Here is a 10,295-nt window from a genome sequence, read left to right as displayed (position 1 = left end):
AACGCGATGGCACGATGGTACGATGGTGAAAACACGATGGTACGATGGTGAAATCACGATGGTACGATGGTGAAATCGCGATGGCGCGATAGTACGATGGTGAAAACGCGATGTTACATCGCATTTTCACCATCGTACCATCGTGATTTCACCATCGTACCATCGCGTTTTCACCATCGCACCATCGCGCTATCGTGTTTTCACCATCGTGCCATCGCGCTTTCACCATCGTGCCATCGCGATTTCACAATCGTACCATCGCGATTTCACCATCGTACCATCGCGTACTACGGTGTTCCGTTTGGACAGTCGTGATTTTTAATTTAGTCTGTTACCGCGATGCACGATGGTACGATGGTGAAAACGCGATGGCACGATGGTGAAAACGCGATGGTACGATGGTGAAATCGCGATGGTACGATGGTGAAATCGCGATGGCACGATGGTGAAAACACGATAGCGCGTTGGTGCGATGGTACGATGGTGAAAACGCGATGGTACGATGGTGAAATCACGATGGTACGATGATGAAAACGCGATGTAACATCGCGTATTCACCATCGTACTATCGCGCCATCGCGATTTCACCATCGTACCATCGTGATTTCACCATCGCACCATCGTGTTTTCACCATCGTACCATCGTGCCATCGCGTTTTCACCATCGTACCATCGTGCATCGCGGGTACAGAATAGATTAAATGTCACGATTGTCCAAACGTGTCCAAACGGAACACCGTAATAACTAGATTAAGTGTTTGAAATTATTTTTTGTCCAATGAGATGGCAGTATTTTTCAAATTTTGAAAGAATTTATTTTAGTAAATGAGCTTTAAACAACCAGTGCTACTAACCAGGTAAATCGAATGAACTGATAAACTGACGCTAAAAAAACTGTTCACCAGCTATGAGCCGCGCCTGACCAATTTAACGTAAACCAGGAAACAAATTGATTATTCAGTACTATAAATAACGCAACTAGGGTTTAAGTGTTTCAGTCATCAGTTTTAGAATAACAATTGTATTACAAAATCATAACAGGGATTATAAAAACATGGACACGAATGTACGTAATTATTAAAAAATTACATGAACGTAAGTTAATTTTCTTTTAATACACAATCATGACAAGGGTTATTAAAAATGAACACAAATGTAAGTAAATTTTCTTGTATATAAATACTACGATAAATGACCATTTACCAAACACAAAAAAAAATGTAATTTCAAAAAATGGTTAATAACTTGAAAAACAATTTGCGATAATTACAAAATAAAAAATGGGTCAAAGACAGAAAAGGCCGGGTTGCATTTGTACACCAAATATCATGAGGCTGTGATGTTACGAAAAAAAAATTCCATTGACCCATTAATGTCGAAAATTTAATTCAGTAGGGTATACAGGAAGTGGATGAGCTTCACACCTAAAATCGAATCCCACAGTATGGGACCATGTGTCAATGCTGTATGCCAAATATCAAGAGGCTGTGATTAGTAGTTTCTGAGAAAAATGTTACAAAAATTTCCTACCAGTGACCATAAATGTGAACAGGAAGTGGATGAGCTGCAGACTTGAAATCGAATCCCACAGTATGGGGCCATGTGTCAATGCTGTATGCCAAATATCAAGAGGCTGTGATAAGTAGTTGCTGAGAAAACTGTTACGAAAATTTCCTACCATTCACCATTAATGTCGAAAAATCTAACTAATTTAACTAAGTGGATAAACAGGAAGTGGATGAGCGACAGACCTGAAATCAAATCCCACAGTATGGGACCATGTGTCAATGCTGTATGCCAAATATCAAGAGGCTGTGATAAGTAGTTGCTGAGAAAACTGTTACGAAAATTTCCTACCATTGACCATTAATGTCGAAAAATCTAACTAATTTAAAAAAGTGGATAAACAGGAAGTGGATGAGCGACAGACCTGAAATCAAATCCCACGGTATGGGACCATGTGTCAATGCTGTATGCTAATTATCAAGAGGCTGTGATAAGTAGTTGCTGAGAAAACTGTTACGAAAATTTCCTACCATTCACCATTAATGTCGAAAAATCTAACTAATTTAACTAAGTGGATAAACAGGAAGTGGATGAGCGACAGACCTGAAATCAAATTCCACGGTATGGGACCATGTGTCAATGCTGTATGCTAAATATCAAGAGGCTGTGATAAGTAGTTGCTGAGAAAACTGTTACGAAAATTTCCTACCATTCACCATTAATGTCGAAAAATCTAACTAATTCAACTAAGTGGATAAACAGGAAGTGGATGAGCGACAGACCTGAAATCAAATCCCATGGTATGGGACCATGTGTCAATGCTGTACGCTAATTATCAAGAGGCTGTGATAAGTAGTTGCTGAGAAAACTGTTACGAAAATTTCCTACCATTGACCATTAATGTCGAAAAATCTAACTAATTTAACAAAGTGGATAAACAGGAAGTAGATGAGCGACAGACCTGAAATCAAATCCCACGGTATGGGACCATGTGTCAATGCTATATGCTAATTATCAAGAGGCTGTGATAAGTAGTTGCTGAGAAAACTGTTACGAAAATTTCCTACCATTGACCATTAATGTCGAAAAATCTAACTAATTTAACTAAGTGGATAAACAGGAAGTGGATAAGCGACAGACCTGAAATCAAATCCCACTGTATGGGACCATGTGTCAATGCTGTATGCCAAATATCAAGAGGCTGTGGATAAGTAGTTGCTGAGAAAAACTGTTACGAAAATTTTTTCCCCGCCCGCCCGCCGCCCGCCCGCCGCCCAACATTCACCATACTATAACCCGGGTTAGTTTGCTGAGAAAACTGTTATGAAAATTTCCTGCTATTGACCATTAATGTTGAAAATTTAACTAGGTCAGCAAACAGGAAGTGGATGAGCGACAGACCTGAAATCGAATCCCACAGTATGGACCATGTGTTGATGCTGCATGCTAAATATCAAAAGGCTGTGATACGTAGTTGCTGAGAAAACTGTTACGAAAATTTCCTACTATTGACCATTAATGCTGAAAATTTAAGTAGGTCAGCAAACAGGAAGTAGATGAGCGACAGACCTGAAATCGAATCCCACAGTATGGGACCATGAATTGATGCTGTATACCAAATATCAAAAGGCTGTGATAAGTAGTTGCTGAGAAAACTATTACGAAAGTTTTTTTCCCCGCCCGCCCGCCCGCCCGCCCGCCGCCCAACATTCACCATACTATAACCCGGGTTTGCACCAGTGCAACCCGGCCAAAAATGAAAAGTTTTGGAACCACATAATGAAAGATACAACAAAACTGTGTTCGAAAAAATACCAAATAATTGTTATTGCTTTTTTGGTTTTTTTTTTTTTTTTTTTTTTTTTTTTTGTTGTTTTTTTGTGGGGGTCGTGTTCAGGGGTCACATCTTTTAAATGTTTGCACCCTTGCAAAAGTTAAAATATTCTTTTACTCGTTTTGTGTTCAAATTATCTTTTTCCTCCTTGGAATATTTTTTCTGTGTTATACCGTACGTGATTTCCAGGCATCATTTTTTCTATCATTTAATTCAATTTGTTAAGTTGCGTCCATTTTAGTCTCGTTTACGGCACACATATTATCACGCCAGGTAAATAACAAAGCAACCGGTTTCGGAGGTATACGATAAATTGAGCTATCGCTACTTCCGAGCTAGTGCATTTCGCCCTGTTTGAATGTCATAAATTCCATATTTTCCATTTCTAATGAACATGATGGTTTAAATATGTTATGTATTAATAAAAGTACATTTGTATAATATTGCGATAGAAATTCATTATTATTATTATTATTATTATTATTATTATTATTATTATTATTTTTATTATTATTATTTTTATAATTATTATTATTATTATTATTTTTATAATTAATATTATTATTATATAATTATTATTATTATTATCATTATTATTATTATTATTATTATTATTATTATTATTATTATTATTATTATTATTATTGGTGATAGAAAGGTTGTTTGGATGTATATCAGAATGATGATTTGATTTAACACAAAATGTTAGCATCTAAGTAATAATATTGCCTGTATATACCTAATTAACAATGAAAATGCAATTGGTTGAAACCTAAGGTGGCATATTTCTGCCACCAGATAACAAGATAACTAACTAGTTAATTAAGAGGTTAACTAGTTACGTAACTAATTAACCTCTTAATTATTAATTAATAATGTGGTTAACTAGTTACGTAACTTGTTAATTTTTTCAATAAATAAAATATCATAAGGGGAAATAAATGCATGTTAGTGCCTACAACTGCCATCCATTTATTATTTTACCAGCTTAATATTGAGTGATTAACTAGTTACTTAACTACTTAACCTCTTAATTAACTAGTTAATTATTTGGTTAACTAGTTGCGTAAAAACGTAACTAGTTAACCTCTTAATTAATTAGTTTGTTAAGAGGTTAACTAGTTACGTAAATACGTAACTAGTGAATCACTTAAATAACTAGTTAATTAAGAGATTAACTTGTTACGTAACTAGTTAACCTCCTAATTATCTAGTTAGTTAAGAGGTTAACTAGTTATGTAAACTACAATGCAGAATTACAGTCTGAATGCCAGTGTTGTATTGCTTGGAGAATTGTACATCATATCTCTAATTACTGTTGTACAATTAAACCATACAGTCTATTGAGGCCTTTATTGGCGTCCGCGCCGAAGCGCGGCGCCTATTGGAATGAAATGAGATTTTGTGAAAGGGCGACAGCAACTTCTCGAGCCTTTTATAGTTGCCAATAATAAAAGCCGATCATTCCGATCGGTATGAGGGTGCTTGATTATTAATTAGTCGCGATATGTACAATGAATGGCGAACTGGAAAATTTCGCAATGCAAACATTTTCAAATGAAATAACCTTTTCCGTCAATAAATCGCGCTCTTCGGGGTATTTTTGCTTATCATTTTGTAGTACTCAGTGGGTTATTATGGTATGTTATTCCGAAAGCTGTTAATAGAATGATGAGTTGATGACCTAAATATTCCGAAAATCTATTTATAGAGGGAATTCCCGGTCTCTCCCGGGATTTACTAATGACCGGCGAATAGTACCACACGTTTATTGTCCGGTCTCTCCCGGTTTTGGAGTAGATATCGTTACAGAACAGAACAAATATTTTACAGATAAATACGCTTTTTTTCAAAATGAATATTTGTCACTTAGTTTGGTTACAATAATTAATAAACACAGATCAACTCTCGAATTGATTGATTATTATTATACATAAACATACAATTCGAAAAAAAAAACCAACAACACAAATCGCATGTTATATTTTATCTATATGAGATAAAAACAATAAATATGTACAATAAATGAGAAAAATGTGCATTTTTATGGCATTAATATGACACTATCAACTTTAAAACATTTTATACATGTATAATTTGTTATTCGTGTTTAGTAAAGATTCCGAGGAATTATTCAAAGTTACAAATCAGATTTTATGAATTATTCAATTGATAGATAATTTAAAAAATGATAAAGAAAAATACAAATGTACATGTATATGGTTTAAGAATAAACAATATTATAAATTGAAAGATTAACCATGATTTACTGACTTTTTCCAGTTAAGTTCTGACTTATAATCGTCGATCATTATGACAATTGAATTTTTAAAATAGTAGTAAACGTAAAAACTCAGTATTAAAATAGCGCATAAAACACACACAAAAAAAAGAAAAGAAAACAATATTCATAAAATCTGTATTTTTTTTATTAAAATAGAAATTACATTTATTGTATAATAAACAATTATGCTCAACATGATCAACATGGTAATATAACAAGTGTCATATTGTTACTTAGTGTGAACAGATACCTTAAGAGGGGGTCCTCGTTAATAGCGATAACATAATAAGGGACAATTACACAAGTATGGTGTTGATCATGCGTTACACATATGGATTATAAATGATTGTATACATGTATGTCCGTTGCTATTAATAACCACGATCATAAAGAAATAACAAGTAATATTCTAATTTCTAGCATGCCGATCAAAGTTATAAATAATGAACAATGTCTTTCGTCCGTTCATTCATAAGTGATATACAATTCTGGTAAAACCCAATGAACCATTGAAAAGTTTATAAGAATATCTTGTCATCATATATCTACTAGTTCATCTGCACCTGCTGTTTGGACGCCCTTTGATGCTTTGCATCAATGCTTTTCTTGTTTGCACATTTAGAGTCGTCGTATAAATATTCTACGGACTCCACTTATCTAAACGTTTCACGTCATGTCAACTTGTCTCTTCTCGTTTTAACCAAAAACATTCCATGAACACGTTATGATTAATACGTAATTACATAAAACATTCCATTAAGACATTATGATTAATACGTTATATGTAGAAGTTTTAAATCATCGCAAAAAAACTTTGTTGAATTACATGAGCTATTTGTCAATGCGAGTAACGTCTTTGCGTCTTACTAAATATTTTAGCAAAGTCGTGAAATCAAGAAGTTTCGACAGGATATTTGTCGAAGAGACAAAAGCTTCAAGCATATCGAGAAAAATTCAGTTGCAATGCCTAAAAACTTCTCATCTTTGTCAGTAAACTTTATTGAGAAATGCAAAAACATCTTATCAATGCGAATAAAAATAAGTCGACTTAGCGCAAAATATCTCACCAACTGTAGGCCCTGATACGCTTCCGTAATATTCAGCTAGACTGCTTATACATAAAACTTTCTTTTGTCATTCAATTTTGCATATTTTTTTTGTAAGAATATAAACAATATTTAGTATAACTATGTTGTAGGGTGAAGAATTTATCAGCATCAGTCAAATTTATAAATGCTTTAGAATGCTTAGAAGATTAGACATAATTAGACATGTACGATATCAGTTAAAGTTAAACACAAAATATACACCATTTATACAATAAAATAGCGAATCTGATTCGCATGAAAAAGTATTTTTTATTTTTTAAGTACTTTGAATTATATTTATCTATGTTGTAATCTATTATTTTGTTAATACTGATGGTAAAACTGCCCATGATGGTACGATCCTGACGTCTTTATTTCAGATAAATAAAAAGCTATTTGTCAGACTGGCTGTGTTAGCAGCATGCCTTGAACTTGTACTGGTACCTTTAGTAGTGAAACGGTTCCTGCCACGACATACCGATACAATGTTTTGTTTCAATAACGAGAAAATTGACAGTGTAAAAGGAAATCCTGAATGGGTTGAACATCTCAAATCCAAGAAAGGGGAGACTATAATTGACGGCCAATATTGCATTGAAGCTAGTAAGGCGATAGATGATATTGTGTCAAAGGTAATCAGCGTATAACAGTTTTTGTTGTTCTTTTCTTTTAATTTGCGTTTTGCTTTTCTTTTTCGTTTTCTTATTTTATATCATTTAATTTGTTTCTTTAATGATAAATTGAACTGTTTTCAAAAGAGCATTATATTACTATATAATAGCATTATCACTTCATATCTTCCTAAAAAGTTTAATTTCTAGCTTTTAAAATCGTTGAAGTAATAAATCTGAATTATTAATCAAATCAAGTTATAACATGTCTTGTAATATGTATTCTATCTACTTTAAATACTAATGTTTTTTGTAGATGACTGAAGCAAGATACAACAGAGATGCAAACCCTGGTATATTACATTTTATTATATACTTATATACTTATAAATGAAATATTGAAAAATATTGATGAAAAAAAATGGGTATTTTCATTTTCCGTATTTTCACTGGTGTTGTACCGGACTTCAGCTTGTCGTATTTCAGCTAATACACAACAATTAAGTTGAAGTCTTTCCAATTGTTCAGTAAATGAAAAAATGAAAAAAAGATAATTATAAACAGAAAATTCAAAGTTTTTTCTATAAATACAGGATTTATTTTCATCTTTTGCTACCGTTACTCAAAAATATTTATTTTCTTGCACTTAATGAAAATAAATTTCGTATTTCAGAACATAACATATTAAATCTAACCATGTTCAATTGTGAAATTGAGGACAGAAACATATCAATAATACGGCTGACGGGAGCAAGTTATAAAGCAGGTAAACTGTTAAAGGCCATTGTCACGTCTGTATTATCTGTAGAACTATATTAGATTGTGACATGTGTTTTTCCTTAGTTAAATCTTTAAGCTTATATAATCCCATATGCGAATATAAGACCAGTCTTAATGCAGGCCACATAAGCATTATATGACCTGTATAACGAATAAGAATTAGGAGCTTCTACAGAACTACATGCTTTGAATATAATAGCATTAAAGTTACTTCATAAAGTCACAGAAGTCGTATAAACAAGTTGGTAGAAATTTTGTTTACACTACATTAAAATTGATTTTAATACTGATGATGAAAAAAGCCTTGGTGACAGAGGATAAATTATGTAACGACAATCCGACAATCACCACCTGCAAAATGTTGTGTAAATAGACCGATTAATTCTTAGGTTGTTATGTTCTGCTGGAAAAAAAATATTCTATGTTCTATGGGGTTTTTTTTCCAAAAAGTATTTTTGTAGTTTTATATTTGAAAAGCGCATCAAATCACCGTTGAGCCCTTTTCAAAACAGTGCCCCTTGAAATATTTATAACGCGGCAGTGACATTCGTTCACAAAAATAGATTTGGAAAAGAATTGTCCGCTTTACACATTTAATATGGATAGAGGACCAGTAGATGGGAACAGTAGAGTTGAAGTATCGATGGGTTTATGTTATTGTTTATGTATTTTGTCGGCGACAAATTCTATTTCCCACCCATATTCGTTTGATTTGACAATTTTATCTAAAAAAAATATTGTTTAACCTTTAGAAATTTAAAGGCCGCTTTAAAGTTTAAACAGCAAATAAACATTGCATTTCTCACATCATCAAACATTTTGTTATCACCATTCCAGGTGAAAACTTAAAGATATTCTGGAAGTCAGATATAATGTACGGCAGCGATGTGCAATATGTAGACGAAGAAGGTGCGATTTCTATCAAGAAATCCGGTCAATACTTTATTTATGTGCAGCTTACAATTAGAATGAATGTCGGAAGCTGTTCTGAGAATATTGACAAACTTGTGAAACTTCAAGTTATTCATGTCCCTGTGAAACAAAGAAATGAGCTCGTTATTATTGAGAATGTCAATTCCGTGTGTCAAATACCTGATGAACAAAGTGAACTAACAATCAACGTTGGGGCAGCATTTCAGCTGAAGGAAAATGACAAGTTTTATGTGGCCTTTTCCCATCCGAAATTACTCTCAACAGGAAATGGGATGGATCATTTTAGTATTCATGCAATATGAAAGCAGTATTTCAAAGATCTGTCAATAGATTGACAACTTAAATGACAGCTAACAGTATGCCCATTTTTTAATGTGTTGTAAAGTTTGATTCTAACTTACAACTGGTTATAGAATAGAATAGAATAACTTTTATTTCCAATCAAGGGTCATGTTAAATGACATGTAAATCACAATAATGATAATAAGATCAAAGATCAAATAAAGACGTTAAAGAAACTAAAACTTGATTTGTATTATAGTAACAACAATGAACTTAAAAGGAAAACAAAGCACACAAACAAACAAATGACAGAAAATCGCTAACTAGACTTATCTGAACTGTTAAACATCATAATTTATATATATTATGCTTTTCTGTGGATTACTGATTTATCCGAGAAAATTATATTTGATAATTTCACAGTGAAAGTTATCAAAATATAATTTTACACTTTTCAATGACGAAACTACTTTTTAAGATTTTCCCCATGTGGTACCTCAATTTTATTTTTGCTTTCAATTTTGACAATATCAGGCTGTTTAGAGAAAAGCAAAGCTGAAATTGATAATTAACTTTTAAAAGTTAATTTGCTGATTTCAGACATTTTTTCAAAGTTTAAATTCTTATCTTTTATTTCATTATAAAAAATGTTTGGTTAAATAACCATTACATAATTTCTAAGGAAGTATATCATATGGAATCTCCATAAATATTGTAACTAAGAAATAAGGGATTAAATTGTAACTAAGATTTAAGTTTATGTAAAAACTTGATGATATTGAATATGTGTTGTTTCATGGACATTTCATTCTTATCATTCACTAGTTCATTGTTGATTATTATACATGTACTTAGTTTAATTGTATTAAGAAACTTTGTATAACTTGTTAATACCTGCCCTCAGAGTTACTTAGAATGGCATTACAAACTTTTATATAGTTACATACATATACCTTCACAGACATTTTGCCTTTACA

Source organism: Ruditapes philippinarum, unplaced genomic scaffold (genome assembly GCF_026571515.1).
Source record: "Ruditapes philippinarum isolate M1 unplaced genomic scaffold, ASM2657151v2 ctg452_1_1_1_1, whole genome shotgun sequence".
NCBI lineage: Eukaryota > Metazoa > Mollusca > Bivalvia > Venerida > Veneridae > Ruditapes > Ruditapes philippinarum.
The sequence above is the reverse complement of the archived record's forward strand: the minus strand, read 5'-3'. Positions refer to the sequence as shown.